This window comes from Trichosurus vulpecula, chromosome 3, assembly GCF_011100635.1.
Source record: "Trichosurus vulpecula isolate mTriVul1 chromosome 3, mTriVul1.pri, whole genome shotgun sequence".
Lineage (NCBI taxonomy): Eukaryota > Metazoa > Chordata > Mammalia > Diprotodontia > Phalangeridae > Trichosurus > Trichosurus vulpecula.
The window spans coordinates 330,000,668-330,024,175 of NC_050575.1; positions in this window are offsets into that span (position 1 = coordinate 330,000,668).

Below are 23,508 nucleotides of genomic sequence, written 5' to 3' on the forward strand. Positions count from 1 at the left end.
GTGTGTGTTTTTCCCCCATCTATATTCTTTAGACCTACAAAAGGTTACAGAAAAACTCTAACCTTGGTGTAGAAATGTAAAGATGAGAAAATTGAATAGTGTAATAGCAGATATTGGTCTTGAAAAGAAGTAAAAACATCTACCTATAGACCCAACTAAACATTTAGGGAATATAATACATTTTTAAAAATCCTAACAAAAACAACTCATACCGTGGACAAGAAAAAATTAGAAAATGCTATCAAGTAATTGGTTGATAGAGGAAAGAATATTTTCCAGGGTCACACATGGATTGTATCAGCCTATTTATAGCCATGTGTAGTCTAGGTCCTTTTCTTTAGAAATCAACCTTCTAGACCCAGGACTATTGTACTTCAGGGTTTTAATTTGGATTCATAGTCCAGCAGAGAATGTGGGTGTGGATTTTAACATGCCCCTTAAGTTCTTCTTTCACCCACCAAGTTAATCACACGGCAGATCCTGCATGAGCTTCAGGTCCCAAAGTAGGAGAGCTAGATGGGGTTGCTTCAGTGGCCCTAGAAGCTTCAATTAGAACAGCAGGGTAAGGGATATGATAGCAGTTTCAGGAAGAAGAGGAAGCAAGAGAGATTTTTTTTTTCTTTACTTGGTTTCCTTTATCAAATTACAACCCCCTCAATCCCGACATGCCCAACTCCCACCCCTGGTGGGTGATTTCTTCTCATGAAAGGCATCCAAATCTCTGTAGGGATTTGGTATTGATCACAGGAGAAGGTAGGAAACAACTCATTTCAGCTGTCAAATCCAGAGAAAAGCCAAGCTTTCAGTGAAACGTGTCACACATTTTTGTTCCTGACTTGAACTTTTTGCAGTGATCAAAGGCATTGGGCCAGATTATTACCCATACTCCAAAAAAAAAAAAAAAACAAAACCCAACAACAACAAAAACCCAAACAAAAAAAGAAAGAAATTGTACCAAGTTAGATGGCATGTCACTACAGCCCAATAATCATACCTGGAATGCTCATACACAAAATAAAATGTCAATTTTCCCCGTCCTGGGAAGAAGGTGGGGGGTGGGAGATGAAGAAGACAATGTTGGCTTGAGTCAACTTCCTGAAAATGCTTTCTTTCACCCAGTGTTGGTATTTTGCCATTGTTGTTGCCAAAAGCTCCAAGATCTGCTTTTGCTGCCAGAAGAAAGGAAAAATTTAACCCTACACCAGTCGGAAAGAAGTGACTTCAGATCAGAAGGAGATATAGATATACAGCCACCTGGGGAACACACTCCTGTATCAAGGTCAGAGGAATTACAGGGACATATGGCCAAAATACTTCTCTGGGGAAACTGTGCATGAGTATGACCACCCAACAGGAATGAGACACCATTTCTATTAAATGAGTAGAGATCCATGAATATATTCAGCAAAATGAAGCAGTTGTCCCAAGGCCCATGTTGTTTGAGGGATCCCAAGATTCCATTTTGCCATTTTAAAAAAAAAGTGTATTAGAGAGGGGTGGAGCCAAGATGGCAGAGTAAAAACAGGAACTTGTTTGAGTGTTCCCCCAAAATCCTCTAAATACCTGTAACAATGACTCTAAATAAATTCTAGAGCAGTAGAACCCACAAAATGACAGAGTGAAACAAATTTCCAGCCCAAGACAACCTGAAAGGTCAACAAGAAGGGTCTGTTGCACCATTCTGAGAGATGAGTACAGTCTAATGTGGACTATATCAGCACAGACACGGCCAGAGCAGATGTTAGGGGACTGAATCACTGGCAACTGTTATAGTTTCCAGACTTCCAACCCACAAATACCAAAAACAACTTAAAAGATCAGTAGGAAATGTCTGTAGGACTTGGGTAAGAGAGAAGCAAGGTCCTGCCTCTGCCCCAAGGCAGCAGTGACAGTGGCTGCTTCAGGAGCTCTCAGACCACAGATGGTGGAGGGATCGAGCTACTTATCAGAGAAGGATTGCAGGGATCTCTTTGCTGGCACTGAGGCAGGATTTTCTTTCTTTGCTGTTGCTTCAATCTGGGTCGAAGTCCTGGGTGGCAGTCCTGGGGTAAGGAGGAGCACTGGTGTGGTGAAGTTTGTGGCAGCAATAGAGAGGGAATCCTCCTCACAGTTCCAAGGCAGAAAAGAGTGCTTGTGGTTACTTACAGACCAGAACACAGACCAAGAGAGGAGTAAACACTTTGAAAATACAACCTTGGAAGAACCGAAAATTTACTGGTCCCTAGAAATATCTCTATAAATAGCTGCACAAAACCCTGAAGCTTGGGACAGTACACCCTCCACACTGGAACCAAAGACCTACCTTAACAAATTGCTAAATAGTCAAGTAATTGGCTAGGCAAATGAGCAAACAGTGGGGAAAAAATCAGACTATAAAATCTTACATTAGTGACAAGGAAGATCAAAACATACAACCAGAAGAAAACAACAAAGTCAAAGCTCCTACATCCAAAGCCTCTTAGAAAAAAATGAATTAGTCACAGGCTATGGAAGAGCTCAAAAAGGATTTTGAAAATCAAGAGAGACAGAGGAAAAATTGGGAAGAGAAATGAGAGTGATACAAGAAAATCAAGAAAAACAAATCAACAGCTTGCTGAAAAGAGACCCAAAAAATGCTGAAGAAAATAACACCTTAAAAAATAGACTAAATGGCAAAAGAGATCCCCCCCAAAAAACCCAAAACCAATGAGAAGAATGCCTTAAAAAGCAGAAGTGACCAAATGGAAAAGGTGGTTCAAAAGCTCACTGAAAAAAAATAATTCATTAAAAATTAAAATGGAGCAAATGGAAGCTAATGGCTTTATGAGAAATCAAGAAATTATAAAACAAAACCAAAAGAATGAAAAAATAGAAGACTGTGAAATATCTGATTGTAAAAACCACTGACCTGGAAAATAGATCCAGGAGAGATAACTTAAAAATTATTGGACTATGTGAAAGCTATGATCAAAAAAAAAGAGCCTGGATATCATCTTTCAAGAAATTATCAAGGAAAACTTCTCTGATATTCTAGAACCAGAGGAGAAAATAGATATTGAAGGAATCCACTGATCACCTGCTGAAAGAAATCCCAAAAGGAAAACTCCTAGGAATATTGTAGCAAAATTCCAGAGTTCCCAGGTCAAGGAAAAAATATTTCAAGCAGCCAGAAAGAACCAATTCAAGTACTATGGAAACACAATCAGGAAAACACAAGATTTAGCAGCTTCTGTATTGAGGGATTGGAGGACTTGCAATATGATATTCTGGATGTCAAAGCAGTTAGGATTAAAAACAAAAATGACCTACACAGCAAAACTGAGTATAATTCTTCAGGGGGAACATTCAATGAAATAGAGAACTTTCAAGCATTCTTGATGAAAAGACCAGCTGAATAGAAAATTTGACTTTCAAATACAAGAATCAAGAGAAGCATGGAAAGGTAAACAGGAAAGAGAAATCATAAAGGACTTATTAAAGTTGAACTGTTTACATTCCCCCACAGAAAGATGAAAATTGTAACTTATGAGACCTTTCTCAGTATTAGTGTAGTTGGAGGGAATATATATATATATATATATATATATACGTGTGTGTGTATGTGTGTGTAAATATATACATATATACACACACATACATATAGACAGAGGGCGAGTTGAATATGAAGGGGTGATATCTCAAAAAATAAAATTGAGGGGTGAGGAATGTACTGGGAGAAGGCGAAAGAAGAGGTAGAATGGGGTAAATTATCTCACATAATAGAGGCAAGAAAAAGCTTTTACAATGGAGGGGAAGAGGGGAGTGGTGAGAGGGAATGAGTGAATCTTACTCTTATCAGATTTGACTTAAGGAGAGAATAACATACACACTCAATTGGGTATGAAAATCTATCTTACCCTACAGCAAAGTAGGGGGGAAGGGAATAAGAGAGGAGGGGATGATAGAAGGGAGGGAAAATGGGAGGAGGGGGTAATCAGAAGCAAACACTTTTGAGGAGAGACAAGGACAAAGGAGAGAATAGAATAAATAGGGGGTGGGTTAAGTCTCTTGCCCAAGGTCACTCAGCTAGTAAGTGTCTCAGATCAGATTTGAACTCAATTTCTCCTGACTCTGGGGCTGGTACCCTATGGAGGGCAGTTCCATACAGTCACCTAGCTGCCCAGACAAAGCTGGAGGACTTCATATAAAAAAGGAGTCTTATGATAATCACCTAGGGGGAGGATAAACATTAGATGAGGCTTTAGGACAACAAATATAGTTAGTCTTTTACAACATTACTGTTATGGAAGTGTTTTGCATGACTACATATGTATAACCTATATTGAATTGCTTGCCTTCTCAATGAGGGTGGGTGGGGAGGGAGGAAGGGAGAGAATGTGGAACTCAAAAAATTTAAAAACAAATGTTTAAGATTAGTTTTACGTGAAACTGGGAAATAAGATATACAGGCAATGGGGTATATAAATCTATCTTGCCCCATAGGAAAATAGAAGGGAAGGGGATAAGAGAAAGGGGGGGGGGTGGTGATAGAAGGGAGGGCAGATTGGGGGTGGGGTAATTAGAATGCATGCTGATTTGGGGTGGGGGAGGGGAGAAATGGTGAGAAATTTTGAAACTCAAAATATTGTGGAAGTAATGTTGAAAACTAAAAATAAATAAATTAATAAAAATACATTTTTTAAAGTGCATTAGAAATAATGACTGTACACTGGAAGGAACTCCTGGTGATTTTGTTGTCCTAAAGTCTCATCTATTGTTTATCCTCCCCATAGGTGATTGTCATAAGACTTGTTTTTTATATGAAGTCCTCCAGCTTTGTCTGGGCAGCTAGGTGACTCTATGGAACTGCCCTCCATAGGATGCCAGCCCCGGAGTCAGGATAAATTGAGTTCAACTCTGATCTTAGACACCTACCAGCTGAGTGACCCTGGGCAAGTCACTTAACCCTATTTGCCTCAGTCTCCTCATGTATAAAATGAAGCTAGTGAGGGAAATGGTAAACCACTCCAGCATCTTTGCCAAGGAAACCCCAAATGGGGTCACAAAGAGTCAGACAGGACAAACAACAACAATAAAACTTTGTGCAGACTGAGTTCATTTATCATTCACCACTGCACAATAGTTTTAATCAGAAGGAATTAAGAAACTAATTCACTTATGTATAAAACAACCTTCACTCAAATCCAATCAGTATAAGATTTCAAGAAATCTCTAGTATGCATATAGTTTGGTAAAGCTGCAATCTCTAACAATACTTGCTTGCATGCCTCTATTATATTTTATTTAAAAAGGGGAAAAAAAACCTCCAGAAGGAAGATCAGTGAGTCTCTGATCCCAATCCCACCAGAGATTTTCCTTTAGGCATCCCAGAGCTGCTGGGCTGGCAGCCTTTTCTATTTTTCTCTACCTCTCTCTCTTTAAACACAAAAGCACCTGATTTGGGCCAGATTCTCCTTTCCTAGATGAAGACCAGACATCATTTCTTCCCTTTCACTTGAGACAGAGGCTGATCATTTCTAAGAAAGCAAAAAGAAAAAAAATTAAGAGTATTTTAGGGGACATAAATTAAATTTACAAAGTATGGGATCACAAAGTATTGGTATAACAGACCAAGGATAGATAATAATAAAATTGATTAGCATTTACAGCCCTGTATATATGTGTGTATGTGTGTGTGTGTGTGTATATATATATATATATATACACATATACATATACACACATACGTATGTATGTATATATACTTATAGCACTGCAAGGTTTGTAAAGCACTTTACAAATATTATTTCATTTTATCTTCATATTATTATTCCCATTTTAACTGAGGCAGATATAGGTGGAGAGATTTGCCCAGAATCAGACAGTTAATGTCTAAGGTTGGATTTGAACTCAGGTCTTTCTGACTCCAGGTCCCGCATTCTAGCTACTAAGCAATAGTATGTGAAAATATCATGAAACTTCCCATATTTGCCTGGCACAACTTCCTGGGCAAACTAACCCCATTCTTATCTAAATAGCCTCCAGACCTATCAGGCTATTGAATTTGATGTACTCTTGGAGAATACAGTACAGAGCTAAGTCCAGGATCAGTATAACAGTTGCCAGATTACAAGATGTAAAAGAGAACAGGAGTCCAAGGAGTGGGAGTATAGTTGAATTCTTCCAGAAATTTGGAAGTAAAGAGGAAGGGAAAGATAGTTATAGGAGGCAGCAAGTTCAAGTAGAAGATTATACTTGAGTACAAATTATTTGATTGTTAAGATACCTACTATATATTTTTCTATACCTCAATCAACTAAAATAAATTATTAGGACAATTTCTGAATAGTCTTTGAAATTATAAAATATATCAGAAAAATCTTCAACAAAACGATAAAAGTTCATCAGTAGCCTTCTGTAATCATTGGATCAGTTATTTAGAGATGGGAGGAATGCCCAAGGTCACCTAGCCATTTTGCAGTAGAAGAAACTGGGTTCTTGAGAAGACTGGGAACTCAGTCAAGGCCACCTGAGTAGTAAAGGTCAGAGGGAGGATTTGAAGTTAGGACTTCTGATTCCAAATCCACCGCTGTCTGCACTAGAACACAAAGTCTTCCAAATGAAAACTCCAGAGCATGCGGTTTTCCCAAGCAGCCTCTCATCCAAATGCTACCCGGCCCAAACCTGCTTCATTTCCCAGATCAGAGAGGAGGCAGAATGTCCTAGTGGATAGAGGGCTGGGTATAGAGTCAAAAGGGCCAGTGTTCGAATATTGCCTCAGACACTTAGAAAATGTGGGCCTGGGGGTGACTCACTTGACTCCTCTGTTCCTTATCTTTAAAATAATGATTAAAGTAGTTCTCTAAGGGCTCTTCTTTATCCCATTCTATGATCCTATATTGTGAAGCCACAATCCAGTTCAAAAACATTATGAACAATACCACAATGTGCATTTTAAGCCAACCCTGGATTTTTCCAGGTATAGCTTCCACAATACACTTAAGATATCCTTCAAAAGACAGTGTTATACATGGCTTTTCCATTGAGGGTTTACCTGATCATTCAATGAAATGTCACCAAGGAGAAGAATGAGTGGCAGAACTGTAAAATCAGAAACTAATCCATTTTTCCTCACTCAGATATTGGCCCAAAGAAGTCACTTGCATTTCCTTCCATAGCATACCCCCTGATTAATGAAATCAAAAATAAAAAGTTGTTGTTCTCCTTGTTTGTTTCTTTTTAATGAATAATTATCTAGCATCTCCCCCTGTATTGAACAATGCATGGCATACATACAAAAAAAAAATTGTCAAAGATATTAATCTTCTCCCTGTATCCTTAGAATAATTTACCTATTGGCACTCTGCTGGAGAAATCCTATCAATGTTATTTGTAGGGGCGAAAAGATAAAATAAGATTTTTTTATAAAGAATAATTAGATAGGATAATATAATAATAAGTGGAATACACAATAAGGATATATACTAAAATATATGCCTTGTGCAATACAGAACTGGTGTTTCAGGAGATTAACAATTATGATCACCGGTCCTCTTCTGTTTCTGTAATACTCCACACAATCTTTTTTAAATTACTTTATTAACCTTTCCTCCTAGCACAGAAGTGCCCGATTATAGATAATATTTCAAAATCATCTGAGGTGTAAGTGTGTTTGATTTGCTCAGTAATTATTTGTCTACTTTATTACATTGGCCAAGCACACAAGCTCCTTGACCAGCTTTATTTCAAGTCCAGTTAAGAATAGGGTCATATCATTTTGTGGATCACTCCCTTTGGGCCCCCACGCACATGAAATTTTCATATTGGAATCGGTATGGTGCACAGTAGCATCGTCCATTTTAAACGTGCAGAAATCATCCTGTGCTCTATCATTAAAGGTTTAAGGCCCTGTGCATAATGGGAAGGCTGTTATTCACATGTAAGGGAAAGGTGTTTATTCACCGCATGACTGAGACCCAGCCCATTTACATCTGGGCATGCAAATTCCCTCTTCTGAAGTCTAAAGGGGTGTCTCACACAAGCATAGACAATCTTTCTGGTGTGCCTACCACACTGCCTTGCCAATTTGTTCCTTGTAGCTCACTCCACATAGAGCATTCTTTCTATTGAGATGGGAGCTTCAGCCCTTTTTGTCATGTATGCAAATCCCTGCTAAGCAAATGGTGATGGGGAGGAAGAGAGCAAGGAGATCAAAACGGCCCGTCCTTTGCACAAGGGCCTGAAGAGGAGCGGCTAAGCCTGGAAATCACACTGTGCTAGGCAGGGGGAAAGTTTGCCTGTTCTAACTTTACAACTTGGGGGCAAATGAAACTGATATTTACATGTTTTTAAAGATGAAAATGCAATGAGATGAAACCCAGTACACAGTTTATTCCTGAGGGCCACCACCAGGATAAAAGCTGAAAGCCCCAGGACTTTGTTTACTGTCCACAATCAACAAATCCTGCAATCTCCATATGGAGCAGGTTTCCAGGGCTTTCTTAGTAATACTGTAGAGTGCTGGTCAGCTCAGTCACCCATAGAATTACAGTGTAGGGTATGGATGCCAGGATTTGAGACCCAAACCGAGCATAAAAAAACATAAAGTAAAATTCAGTGTCAGCACAAAGTTGACAGCGAATGATTATAACAGCTTCGAAGCTTGAAAAAGAGTGTAAATAACTAGGATCCCCTGCGGGCTCACTCAGCCTGCATACATAACAACTGTGATGGACAGCCACTGTGGTAAAATCGGGGAAAAAAGTCACTGCAAAGATGCAAAAATTCCTCCTGCAACCAGTCTTAACTGTCACCTTTTCTGACTAAATCAGCTACTGCATACAGGAGGCAAAGCAGTGTGTGTAAGCTGCTCACTTAGAGGGCCCGTTGCTCCTTTAGCTACAAAACAGAAATTTTAATTACCATTTCCTCCCTGGTTATCAAGGTGCTACAACCCATTGGTTTCTGAACTTTCCCAAATCACATCTCTCTGTTGTTTGGTCCAAGGATCCTCTTGTCCACTGTAGCACCACTATTTGGTGGGAACACAACTTTGGCTCACTTGCAATATCTTAAAAAAAAAAATTTAAAAAATATATATATAAAACAAAGGCCAAGTAGGAAAATGAGGCTTTTAAAATTACACTATTATCACACTAGTGTACTTTAACGTGAACTTATTTTTTTCCTTTTTCCCAACTATAAATATGTGGAAACACCCACACACAGCACGCACCAAAAAAATGGCTTTCTAGGCCTAGACAATGACAAAGATATACATATTGTAGCATAGAACATCCCAAATGATCAAACAGCTTTGTGATGTAAAACCCCAGTCAGTTCCTTCTTATAAAGGAGGAAATAAGAAATAGGTGAGATGGTGAATACATACCTAGCACCTCCTTGGTTTTCTAATTCAATTATAAGACAATTATTCAATTAGCAAATGATCCCTTTTTCTTTTATTATTTATTCCTTGCAGAAATCCCATCTCTAAATGAAATAGCAAGCCAGTTGTATTGAAACTTTGCCCTTCAAACACATTGGTCTTATTTATCTGAATTGAGCAGATGCCTTGCAATGCCAGTCTGTTGTAACTGTACTGTTTGCTATTAGAAGCAGAGTACGATTTAAGCTAAACAGAAGAACATAAATATGACATCCTATAGACATTCATGATGATCAACTGTGTTATATCATAGCTAGGCATTACTACTTATCCATATAGGAAAAGAGGGGGAAAATACATATGACATTGTTAAAAGGAGGGCTACAGTCCCTTGAAGGAAAGGTGAAGACTGGAACTTGCAAAGCTATTTGCTCTAGAGTTTCAAAATGCAATGTAAATCCACTTAATAGGTTCAGTTTTTTTCATCTTTTCTTACCATGTTCAAACTCTCCCCATTACATTATTTCTTCCACAATACACCTAAGATATCCTTCAAAAGACAGTGTTATATATGGCTTTTCCATTGAGGGTTTACCTGATGATTCAATGAAATGCCACCAAGGAGAAGAATGAGTGGCAGAATTGTAAAATCAGAAACTAATCCATTTTTCCTCACTCAGATATTGGCCCAAAGAAGTCACTTGCATTTCCTTCCATAGCATAGCCCCTGATTAATGAAATCATGGTAATCACAAGCTGTAACTAAACTAGGTGCCTAAAAGCACATGTGCCTATCCCATCAGTCAATTTAACTGTCAATGTCAGATTCTACAATCTTGTATTCAACTCATCAATTATGTATTAAGAGCCTACTGTGTGTCCCTGCCTCTCTCTTTTTAACCAAAGAGTGAATAAACATAAAGACAAGCGTACCCCATACAGTGCCCTCACTAGTCATCATTTCACAATTTCAGTATTGATGCATTATAATTAGATCCAAGGTGACTGATCGCCTATAATATAAACCAGATGTTGGTGATAGGCCTGATATCCTATGTGATGGAACTATGTATGAAGATTTAAAGAAAAAATACGCCTACAAACTTCAATTACACAAGTAGTAGAAGGCCCTAATACCCAATTGCTTTTGGAAAAGTCCTTGGGTGCATCATAGATTGGTACCAAATCCAGCCAGAACCTTAAGAATCCAATAGCCATCAAGGAAACAGCTCACTAATACTCTATTTCTAGAAAATAGGCCTGGTATTTTTAATGTAAAGACTATTTTTTAAAATTAAAAGTAATGTTAAAACTTAGTCAATATGAAAATTAGCTTGCAATCACCGAGCAAGAACCCTTTTCTTTTGGTAAGGAAAAACAAAGACAAACCCCAACAGCTGATGGTCTTTTCATCTTTCTCCCAGAGAATGGCCAAATGCACAGAGAGACACACGCTACTTGTTAGCTGTGCTGGGTGAAGCTGGATTTGTAGGATCACAGAAATAAAAAGCCGAACAGTGGATCTTGGGGATGTTATTTCTTAGCAGAATTAGCATAACCCTGCACATCAGAATATTAAAATTTAACAAGGATTTCAAACTGTCCTCGTATCATCAGCAGAGTCATGTCACTGATTTTTTTTTTATTGGTCCGGCAGGCTAGGTGTAATTGTATCAATATTTTAGTGTTTGATGCATATGGCCTGTGATACATAGCTTGCATAAATGAAAGCACCAATATTCAATTGCCAATGAAATAATCACACACTCTAGATCTTTATTATATCATGCATTATTTAATTACAATAATCAGAACCCTTTCCAAGGTAAAACAAGATTAAAAAGGGTTTGTTTTATTGGATCTATATATTTGATTTAAACTTTACATGTTAGCTTTACATTAAGAATTTATAAAGCATCAATTCAAATGGTGATATTACAAGAGTTTATTCCTTTTGTAATTAGTGCAGTACTCTTAAAGTACTCTGGCTACGAGAGATAATATTTCAGTATTTTAATGAGCTTTTTAAGTATAATTGATGTAACAATCATTGAATTACACATTTCTACCTGAAGAATAATGAAGGAAACATTTTAATGAGAAATTTAATCATTATTAGCAAATGATCTACCAAACTGCCATTTGCTGACATTTAAAAGCTTAATAGCAGAAAACGGTTATTTTCCAATGTCTGTGTCAACACCAGTAGTGATTACTTCTAGGTAACTCTGATTTTCTGGGTTAACTTCCAGCCTTGCAGCAGTTCATTTGTAAATTTAAGAAAAACTTTCTTTAACCCATAGTTGTCAGCTCCTTCCAGAAACTATGGGGCTTGACACTTAGAGTGCTAATTTAAATAAATTAGCCCCTTTTCCAGCCTTCAGCAGTTTTCAGAATAAAAGGGCCCTTTCCTGTGAGTATTCATGCTTGCATCAGCTTGATTCTGATGAATGCCCTGCAAGCTCCCTGATAGCACCTCAGACAGAGAGATCTTAGAATGATGTCAACAAGGGCTTCTGAAGTTCCCCTATTGAAAGGGCTTTGGCATCCATCTGTGGACACATGGCTCATAGTTACCTAAGTGCATCACTTGTCAACTTCTGGGGTCATTTCACCATTGGATTTGAAGAAACCTCCATGTCTATGGGGAAAAAGAAGGGAGGGGTAAAGAATGAGAACACATGAATCTTCACCACCCTCTTAAATATGATTTGAACATTCAAAATAACAACTAATTAATGCTATGTAAACAGGATTTGATCAACTATTTTTAGAAGAGAAAATGAGCAAAGAAGCTAAGCATTATGTGCGAACTAGGAAGAAATATGGAGAAATTTGAATCAGCATATACAGCCTGAAGAGGCAGGAGTAGATAAGAGATATAAACCCAGCCACAGAAAAAGGATATGAGTTTAAGTACTACTTTTTAAATGCAAATTGGCTGTGTAACCCTCAATAAGTCACATTACCTCTCAGTACTCCAGTAAACCTGTTGAAAATTATAAATTTCAGAATAGCAGATACCAATTTGCTTTTTAAGGGGAATTTTCATATAGGAATTTCATACATGAACAAAACCACAGGAAATTACACACAGAGACACACATGTATATATTTATACATATATAATACAGGTGTATGTATATGTATATAATTATATATACACATGCTATGTGTATGTACATGTGTGTATGAATTTTGTTGTTGTTTAGTTGACTGTCTCTTCATGACCTGTTTGGGGTTTTCTTGGGAAAGATATTGGAGTGGTTTGTCATTTCCTCCTCTAGCTCATTTTATAGATGAGGAAACTGAGGCAAATAGGATAAGTGACTTCTCCAGGGTCATACAGCTAGTAAGGGTCTGAGGCCAGATTTGAACTCAGGAAGATGAATCTTCCTAACTGGAGGGTGGACATATACATATATGTCATTTGACATACTATCTTAAGGGGGAGATGTGATGTGTTCATGTAGGCTTCACTAACATTGTACTATCAGAGGTAACATCTTTGAAGTGAAAGGTGGAGCCAAGAAGCAACTGATTTGGTCATTTAGCTTTTCCTTTAGAACTAAGGGGTAATGGCCAAAAGTCTGGATCATTTATATTGAATTATCATTTAAAACTGATGTGGAATTGACTTCCTATCCTGCATAATAAGAGATATTACTATAAATTGTGTTGTGTGAACCTCTCATTCAAGTTATAATGGTAGTGTATCCATTGCCTAATGGGAGGACATATAAATTGATGCAAAATGAAATACCAATGACTATGAGGATGTAAATGGAAAGAAAGCATAACAGTAACAAAACTGAACATGGTGTAATTATAATGACCAAGCTTAGTCCCAAAGAAGAGATGGGAAAAAATGACCCCCTCCTTTTTTGCAGAGGTGTGGGATTATACCTTAAGAAATGTGGCATATACTGCAAGATTCATTGAAGCACTGATTAACTTTGCTAAACTTCTTGTTTCTGTCATTGTTGTTTTGAGACTGGGTCTCCCAAGCTGGAAGGATAGCAGCCACTAATGGGTCAGACCTGATCTGCATGGAGTCTTTGGTCTGCTCTGTGTCCGACCTGTACTGATTCACTCCTCCATAAGCAGTCTGTCCTTCTCCCAGAGGCTCATAATAGTGGTGTTGGACTCGGTATGAACGCCCAACTGACTTTAGCCGTCCTGCAGCTCAGAATTCCTACCCAGTATATACACTAGCCTTAGGCTCCCTGGTAGTAGGGATTATAGGCCTGGCATCACTAGCTTGGCCATTGTATTTGGTTTTTATTTTTATTTTTATTTTTCCTCCTTCTCTCCTTTTTATTCTTTATAACAGGAGATGGCTCTCTTGAGGAAGGGAGAAAGGAAGGAGCTGTAGATATATCAATACATATATATATATATATATATATATATCAACACATATAGATATTTCTATATACATGAAAATGAATATGATATAAAAACAATAATAATAAAAATTTAAACAAAGAACTTCTTTACAGATCATATCTCATATAAGACATAATTATTAAGGCCCCTGGTAGATTTGAATAATGCCTATAATATTTGCCTACAACATGATCACAGAATTAAGGAATCCCATAATTGGAAGGGACTTAGACCTTGGAGATTATCTAGTCTTGGTATTCATAAGCGTCCATGATTAGTTTTAATGAGGTCTCTCAACTTAGACAGGAAAAATTATGTTTTTATTTTCACTACCCTTTGGCTTCCTTTGCATCCCCATGTATTTTATTTTATTTTAAGTTTAAATTAAATTTTAAAATATTCTTCTGAGAAGGGATGAATAGGCTTTACCAGACAATCACTAATGAGATCTATGATGCAAAAAAGTTAAGAATCCTGGTATAGTCCAACCAATATCTGAACAAAAATTATATAAACACAGCATCGTGTATAAAAATTGCCATTTGCGGGGCAGCGAGGTGGCACAGGGAGTAGAGCACAAGCCCTGGAGTCAGGAGAACCTGAGTTCAAATACAGCCTCAGACACTTGATACACCAGCTGTATGACCTTGGGCAAGCCACTTAACCCCAATTACCCTGCCTTTCCCCCTCAAAAAAATGTAAAAAGAATTGCCATTTGGATTTTGCTTTAAGGCCTCAAGTGAGGAGGAACTTTCAAGTCTCCTAAAACATACCATTATACTTCTGGATAGTTCTGATTCTTAGGAAGTTTTTCTTTATATAAAGTTGCAATCTGCCTCTTTGAAAATTCCACTCATTGCTCCTGGTTCTTCCCTCTGAGTCTAAGCAGAAAAATTCTTCTATCACACAGCCCTTCAAATATTTGAAAACAGTCACTCTACCAATCCCCACCCCAACACCCCTCCAAAATACACACACACACACACACACACACACACACACACACACTCACACACACCCTTTTCTTCCACAGGCTAAACATGTCCAATTCCTTCAATATAGTCTTATATGGTAGATCATCCAGACTTTTCCCCATCTTGGCCACAAGTCCTCTAGACGTCCTCCATTTTTTTCAACAAACATTTATAAAGCATCCCCATATGCATGAAACTACATTAGATGTTATGTTATAAACAAAAACAAGAATCTCTGCTGTCAATGAACTTAATTAAGGTTGACCTTTCTAACAAGTGGCACGAAGAACTGAACACAGTACTCCCTACATGATCTGTCCAGGGCAAAGTATAGTCAGAATACTATTTCTCTGTTCCTGGATATGTTTGTTCTCATAATGCAGCCTAAGATCACATTGGCTTTTAGGCCCGCCTTATCAAAGTTGACACGTTGAACTCAAAATCTAACAAGGCCGCCAGATTTTTTTCATACAAACTGCCATCTAACCACTCTTCCCCTATATTGTACTTAGGTTCAAAAAACGAAAACAAACAAAAAATAAATTCACAAGTACAAGGCTTGACATTTATCTTTATTTTTTTAGACTAGGCCCAGTGTTCTAGCTTTCCAAAATCTTCTTAGGTCCTGATACCATTCCCCCAGTATTTAGCTATTATTCCCAGTTTTGTGTTGTAGGCAAATTCTATAAGCCTATTTATGCCTTTGTCCAAGCCGTTGATAAAAACATTAAACATCAGAATGCTCAGAAGAGACCCTTTGGGCACTTGACCTGAGACCTCCTTCAAGATGACAGTAAACAATTAATGACTGCTCTTTGGATATGACCATTTAACCAGTTCCCAACCCACCAATAACTGTATTATTATTTAACCCACATCTCCATGTCTTGTCTAAAAGAACAGCCCGAGGAACAATGTCAAATGCTTTGATAAAATCTAGGTTAAAAGTATCTCCAATCTAGTATTCAAGGCAAAAAAAGGGGGGGGAATGGCATGATCCATTTTTGATGAAGCAATTCAAATCTTTATTGATCACCACATGATGAAGCAATGCATTCTTGGAAACTCAAATGATAATTTTCATCTTTGTATCTCAAACACATAGCATGGTGCTTGGACCTAGATGGCACTTTAATTGTTGTCTGATTAATGCCACTAGTTGACTAACTGGTTGTAAGATTAATGCCGGTACTTCAGTTCTCCTTTGTATAGGAGAACACAAAGTAAAAGAAAGAATGATTGATTGGTTGAGAGAGTGAGAAGACTAGGCAGGAGTAGTAGCTTTATTCAGAGCATTTCAAGAACCATGAAGACATTTTTGCTCAGCAATTTTTTTTTAAAGAGAATGATGGAAGCAGTAAAAGAAGATATTAAAACAAGTATCAGAATAAAGGGAATCCTAGGAAGTCAACAAACATTTCTTAACTGTGCCAGGCACTGTGCTGCAGAATAAATTAAAAAGAGTCCCTGACCTCAAGGCAGTTACATTTTAATGGGGGAGGTTGAAGAGGAGAATGGGGGCATGGTGGAGAAGGGAATCTAGACAGTCAGTAGTAGTTGGAGAAAAATGAAGGAATGGGTATGACTAGCTAGAGTATTTCCTTAAAATGTAGGCTCTGGAAATAACAAAAAATTCATAGTTATAAATATTCAATAATTTTTCTTCACTCTATAACCTCTGTTATTTTTAGCATACTGGTATAATAAAGACTCCAATTCCTTAAGTCAGGAAAAAAATGCAAACTCTTTCTTCCCAGTATAATATAATTTGATTCCTTTAAAGGGTGGGGGCACAAAAATGAAAACCATTAAGGTTAATGGGTCTCCCCTAGTTCCTGGGTCACTTTTGTCTAAAGTTGTGGTCAATGGATAGTTTCCTAGGGGCAAAAATGGTCAAAATCACCAGCAAGGGAAAGTTTGCTATTAAAAAGAGGAAGGAAATTCACATCAGATTTCTAAAAAGTTCAATAAGGTGTGTGGTTTTTTGTATTTCTATCATTCAAATTAAGCTTCTTGGGGTGGGAGCATTGTGAATTTTGAGAAATCTTGTGTGAAATTCTGAATAAATGTGATCTCAACTAAAGAATTTATTTCATCCCAGCAAAGTATTGTCACCATACATAGCTTGAAAAGAGACACTGAGGTCTTCTGAGATGCAAGTAACTTAATCTGTGAAGAAAATGCATGTGTGTATCTACAGCAATCCAAATACACTTTACACTTCCTTCCCATGTGCCTGCCTTTGGTCATACTGTTCCCCTCATTTAAAAAGCCCTCCTCCTTCTATTCATTTAGTCTTCCCTACTGCATCATCCCTAAATGACTTCTTTCTAATCAAATACTGGAGAAAAAGGAAGGAAGGACGAGAAGGAGGGAGGGAAGGAGGGAAGAAGTTTCAATAAGCACTCACAAAATGCCAAATGATGTATTAAGAACCAGGGCTACAAATACAAAAGCAAAGATAGTCCCTGAAGGAGTTTACCCTCAATTGGGGAAATGGTATACTCCTTGTATAAGGTACATATATAGAGGTGGTAGGGTATGTGGTGTGTGTGTGTGTGTGTGTGTGTGTGTGTGTGTGTGTAATCCAGTGGCAATGGCCATATTGATTGAATTCTGGTTCAGGAGTTGGAAAAGACATATGTATGTGTCTTATGGGTTAGGGTAGATGGGCCAAGGTATAAAGTGAACTATGGCTAAGTTCAGCTCAGTATAGTGAACTATATGAGTCACTTGGCAATCAGTATGGTACAAGGAGTCTAGGCAAGAATTCCAAAGCTGAGAGGGCTAGGTCCCACTAGGGTATGATCTCTCTAAGTGCAGGAGCAGCATGGTGACCAGGAAGCTGCCTCAGGCATGAAATGAAGCATTGCTGTTATACATTGTGGTCCCTGTGAGGTATTCACCAAGATGAGCAGCATGATCACTTAGAGACTTACAGACTATTAGATCCAGAAAGAATTTTAAATTAGGGACTTGAAGAAGATAATTTCCTCAGAGATGAGGAAAGTACATCCCAGACAAGTGAAATAACTAAAATAATTGCTCGCATTATATAAGCACTTTGTGGTTTATTTTCCTTACGACAAGGGACCTGAATTCCAACCCCAGCCCTGCTTCTTACTACCTTGGATAAGTCACTTAATCTCTTTGGGGCTTATATTCCTCATCTACAAAATGAGGACGAGATGACCTCTAAAGTCTATTCTAGTGCTAATGTAATGCAAGCTCAAACAGCTACACAAATAATGTCTGGTGGTGTTATATTTTCATATGCATGTGCCTTCTTTCCTCAACTAGACTGTGAAGTCCTAGAGGCAAGGGACTGTCTTTCTGCACAGTTAGCATTTGCAGAGAGCAAATATTCAGTACCCATAGATGCTGAATGATTGATAGCCATCAGACCTCCTATCATCAATGGGCCCTTGAAGGGAACAACTCAAGCCTCAGCATTAATGAGCTCCCTGCAGGATGTCAGCACCCCCAAAATAATTCTCTATAGCCTGCTCTGTGATGGGAAACATCCCACTCAATGAAAGAAATATGATCTAGAGGGGAACTACAGGGCAGGGAGCTACAGTTTTTCATAATTGGCATTGGTGGTGACAATATACTCGACCTGGAAGTTGCTATGCTGCAACTTAGTCAGCTGGTTAAGGTACAGGGTGCACACTTGGCAATGCTGAGAGAGAAAAGCAGAAAGATGCTCTGAAGAAAGCACTTGTCCACAAAACAAGGCATAACCCTATCCCAAATACATTCTCAGGGCTTGAGGGTAGAAGGCCCATTTTGGAAGAAACTAAGTTTCCCTCCCTCCCACCCTCACCCAGCAAACAGCCATTCCTTCCAGCTTTTTAAATAGCAATATATGTTGCTGTTGTTTTTTTAATTTAACTAAAGTGAGTATGACAAAATGAGAGACTAAGGGGCTCCCTAACAAGCAGACTTGGTTCCAATTTTGCTTTCACTCAGAAGCAGCTCTAGTAAAAAAAAAATCTTTTGATTGCAAACATTTGGGGGCATTTTGTGAGCTTCTGAATTTTTTTTTCTGGAAATACCAACTCTGGTCACCTGACCCACTCCAACCTCTTGGTTATGTATTGGGAGAAGTGTACGCTCACATTCTCTGCTGACGCCTCATTGTGGCTTGGAGATGTCCCAGACTTTTAAAATGTGGAAAGTCTGACCAAACTGGAAGACTTAGAAACAGGCTCACTGTCTTCTTTCAGGCGGCCTAATTGAGCTCAAAGGCATTCATTACCAGATGTTTGGCCCCCAGGTAACACTGTCTTTTTAGACTAAGTCTATGGGTTTTGTGATGTGTTCCTGGGGAGACTGTGTCCCCAGCTATGAAATTATGGATCAGATGAATTACCGAAGGCTTGAGAAATTAGAACATGCCAGTTTGGTTAGAAGTCATCCTTCAGATTTCTCCTCAATGCCTGACTCACTGGTTCAGTGCTACCTGAAATTTATTTGTAGTTTCTGTATATACTATTATATTTACATGCTGCCTCCCCAAATAACATAATCTCTTTGGGAGTATGGATAGCTTTATTCATTGATTCAGCATGCCCAGAGTCTAGGGTAGCGTAAGTGTTTGATAAACACTTGTTGCCTGATTAACCTTTTCTCATGTTGGGAAAACAGCAAGCAGAATGTGAGATGCAGAGGAATGTAGTCCTTCTGGATACTGCCTTTTAGCTCTGAAGTCGAAATGCAAATTTTGAGCTCAAAGATCTTTCTAAGGAAAATTTCTAAGCAATTAGCAAAGACTCTCGCTGGATCCAACATACTCCCCACATTATACTATTATTCAATTGTTTAACTTCCCCCAAAAGGTACGTTTGGATAAAGATACAGACAGCATGTTGATTGAATTTAGAGATGACACAAATCTGGGGAAAAGGTATCACAGACATGATCAGCTACAAATGAGTTTCAGGTAACAGAAGACCAGTGAACCCTAAACTGCTGAGGACCAGGAAAGGGAATCCTCATAATGGCTTTTTTAAAATTTATTTATTTAACATATTTAGTTTTCAGCATTGATTTTCACAAGAGTTTGAATTACAAATTTTCTCCCCATTTCTACCCTCCCCTCCACTCCAAGATGACGTATATTCTGGTTGCCCTGTTCCCCAGTCAGCCCTCCAAGAAAGGAAGGGAAAAGGGGATGGGAGGGGAGTGGGGTGACATAATGGCTTTGTAATCAAGGACCATTGACATTTTGGATAGTAGAATTGGTATGGAAAAAAACGGCAGTCTAGAATTTGGGGCCACATTTATCTAGAAATGTAACAGGGCCAAATGTAAAGTCTTGCACATGGATCCAAAAAATCAATTTCACAAGTATAAAAGATGAGGAGGATATGACTAGATAACAATTTACCTAAAAAAGACCTGAGCATCTTAGTGGATTCAAAGCTCAATAGGGCTGAACAATGTGACATGATAGGCAATAAATCTAATCCAGTCTCAGCCTACATTAAGAGAAATATTGCATCTATGACTAGGGATGTGATATTCTTGCTATACTCTGGTCATACCATATCTACAGTACTGTATGCCATTCTGGGCATCATATTTTATGAAGGAATAAGTTTCAGGAGGAGAGGAACATGGATAGCAGATTCTCAAGTTCATTCCATAGGATGATCACTTAAAGGAACTAGAGTTATTTTGGTCTTTGGATAAAAGTAGGAGAAGAAAACTGTCTTAAAGTATTCTGGAGTCTCATTCAGGAAAAAGGAATTGTCTGGTTCTGCTAAGCACAAAAGGAAAAAAGAAAGATGTTCTGAGGTCCCTTCTAGCTCAAGATCTCTGTCCATAGTAGTTATACAGATTCTAATCTAAGCTACTACCAAATGTCTAAAAAAATTTTCAGGCATTCAGTGTTCTGTCTTCACTATCTACTTACTCAACCCACAGGAGTCATTTTACCAAAATTGTTCTCTTGAGGGTAATCAATGATCTACAGTAGATCCTTTGCCAAATCCAGTAGCACTTTTTTATCTCTTAATTATTTTATTATTTAATATTTTAGTTTTCAACATTGATTTCCACAAGATTTTTAGTTACAAATTTTCTCCCCATTTCTACCCTCCCCCCCCATTCCAAGATGGCATATATTCTGATTGCACTATTTCCCAGTTTGCCCTCCCTTCTGTCACCCCACTCCACCCCCATCACTTTTCCCCTTACTTTCTTGTAGGGCAGGATAGATTTCTATGCCCCATTCCCTATATATCTTATTTCTCAGTTGCATGCAAAAATAACTTTTTTGTTTGAACATCTGCTTTTAAAACGTTGAGTTTCAAATTATCTCCCCTCTTCCCTCCCCACCCACCCTCCCTAAGAAGGCAAACAATTCAACATAGGCCACAAATGTATCATTATGTAAAACACTTCCACAATACTCATGTTGTGAAAGACTAACTATATTTCCCTCCATCCTATCCTGTCCCCCTTTATTCAGTTTTCTCCCTTGACCCAGTCCCTTTTCAAAAGTGTTTGCTTTTGATTACCTCCTCCCCCTATTCCCCCTTCTATCATCCCCTCTTTTTATCTCCTTCCCCCTGCTTTCCTGTGGGGTAAGATACCCAACTGAGTGTGTATGTTATTCCCTGTCAAATCTGATGAGAGCAAGATTCACTCATTCCCCCTCACCTGCCCCCTCTTCCCTTCCAACAGAACGGCTTTTTTCTTGCCACTTTTATGTGAGATAATTTGCCCCATTCTATCTCTCCCTTTCTCCCTCTCTCAATATACTCCTCTCTCATTCCTTAATTTTTTTTAGATATCATCCTTCATATTCAACTCACCCTGTACCCTCTGTCTATATATACATATATTCCTTTCAACTACCCTAATACTGAGAAAGGTCTCATGAATTACACAGTGACTTTCCATGCAGGAATGTACACAAAACGGTTCAACATCAGTAAGTCCCTTATGATTTCTCTTTCTTGTTTACCTTTTCATCCTCCCCTTGATTCTTGTGTTTGAAAGTCAAATTTTCTATTCAGCTCTGGTCTGAGAAAGCTTGAAAGTCCTCTATTGAAAATCCATATTTTGCCTTGGAGGATTTTCCTCAGTTTTGCTGGGTAGGTGATTCTCAGTTTTAGTCCTAGCTCCTTTGACCTCCAGAATATCATATTCCAAGCCCTTCAATCCCTTAATGCAGAAGCTTCTAGATCTTGCATTTTCCTGATTGTGTTTCCACAATACTCAAATTGTTCCTTTCTGGCTGCTTGCAATATTTTCTCCTTGACCTGGGAACTCTGGAATTTGGCAACAACATTCCTAGGTGTTTTCTTTTTGGGATCTTTTTCAGGAGGTAATCAGTGGATTCTTTCAATTTCTATTTTACCACCTGGTTCTAGGATATGAGGTCAGTTTCCTTGATAATTTCTTGAAAGATGATGTCTAGACTCTTTTTTTGATCATGGCTTCAGGTAGTCCAACAATTTTTAAATTATCTCTCCAGGTCAGTGGTTTTTCCAATGAGATATTTGACAGTGTCTTCCATTTTTTCATTCCTTTGGCTGTGTTTTATAATATTTTGATTTCTCATAAAGTCACTACCTTCAACTTGCTCCAATCTAATTTTTAAGGTAGTATTTTCTTCAGTGTTCTTTTGGATCTCCTTTTCCATTTGGCTAATTCTGCCTTTCAAGGCATTCTTGTCCTCATTGGCTTTTTGGAGCTCTTTTGCCATTTGGGTTAGTCTATTTTTTAAGGTGTTATTTTCTTAAGTATTTTTTTGGGTCTCCTTTAGCAAGTTTTTGACTTGTTTTTCATGGTTTTCTTGCATCACTCTCATTTCTCTTCCTAATTTTTCTTTTACTTCTCTTACTTGCTTTTCCAAATCCTTTTTGAGTTCTTCCATGGCCTGAGCCCAGTTCATATTTTTCTTGGAGGCTTTTGATGTAGACTCTTTGACTTTGTTGACTTCCTCTGGCTGTATGTTTTGATCTTCTTTGTCACCAAAAAAAGGATTCTAGAGTCTGAATCTATGTGTGCTTTTTTGTTGCCTGGCTATGTTCCCAGCCAACTACTTGACCTTTGAGCTTTTTGTCAAGGTATGACTGCTTGTAGAGTAGAAAGTACTTTGTCCCAAGATTTAGGGGCTGTGCTGCTGTTTTCAGAGCTACTTCTACTTCACTGTTACTGCAAGCTCTGCCACAGCAGCACTCCTCCTCCCCTAAGAACCACCAACCAGGATTGTGACCCAGATCCTAGCAGGGCAAAGCAAGCCCTGCACTCCTGCTATGGTCTGCCACTTAATTCCTCCCACCGTGTGAGCCAGGGACTCCAGAAGTAGCTGACACTGGAGCTCCACCACCACACCACCTCTGCTACCCCCAGGGCTGGGGCCAGACTGCTTTCTAACCCGATCGAACAGTTTTTCCACTAACCTGCTCCATGGTCTTTGGCGTTTGTGAGTGGAGAAGTCTGGTAACTGCCACACCTCAATGGTTCATGGCCCTAAGGGCTGCTCCAGTCGACTCCCAGTCTGGTCAGTCCTGGTGCGGCCCATGCTGGACTGTGCTCTGCTCCCAGCACCACATGATATTCCCATCCCAGAGACCATCCAGGCTCCCCTGCACGGCAGACCTGCTTCCCTCTGCTATTTCATGGGTTCTGCAGCTCTAGAATTTTTTCAGAGTCACTTTTTATAGGTTTTTAGAGAGATTTGGGGGAGAACTTAAACAAGTCCCTGCTTTCCAGCAGCCATCTTGGTTCCATCCCCTCTCCAGCAGCACTTTTAAAAGCTCCCCATTCTCTCCTAGATTT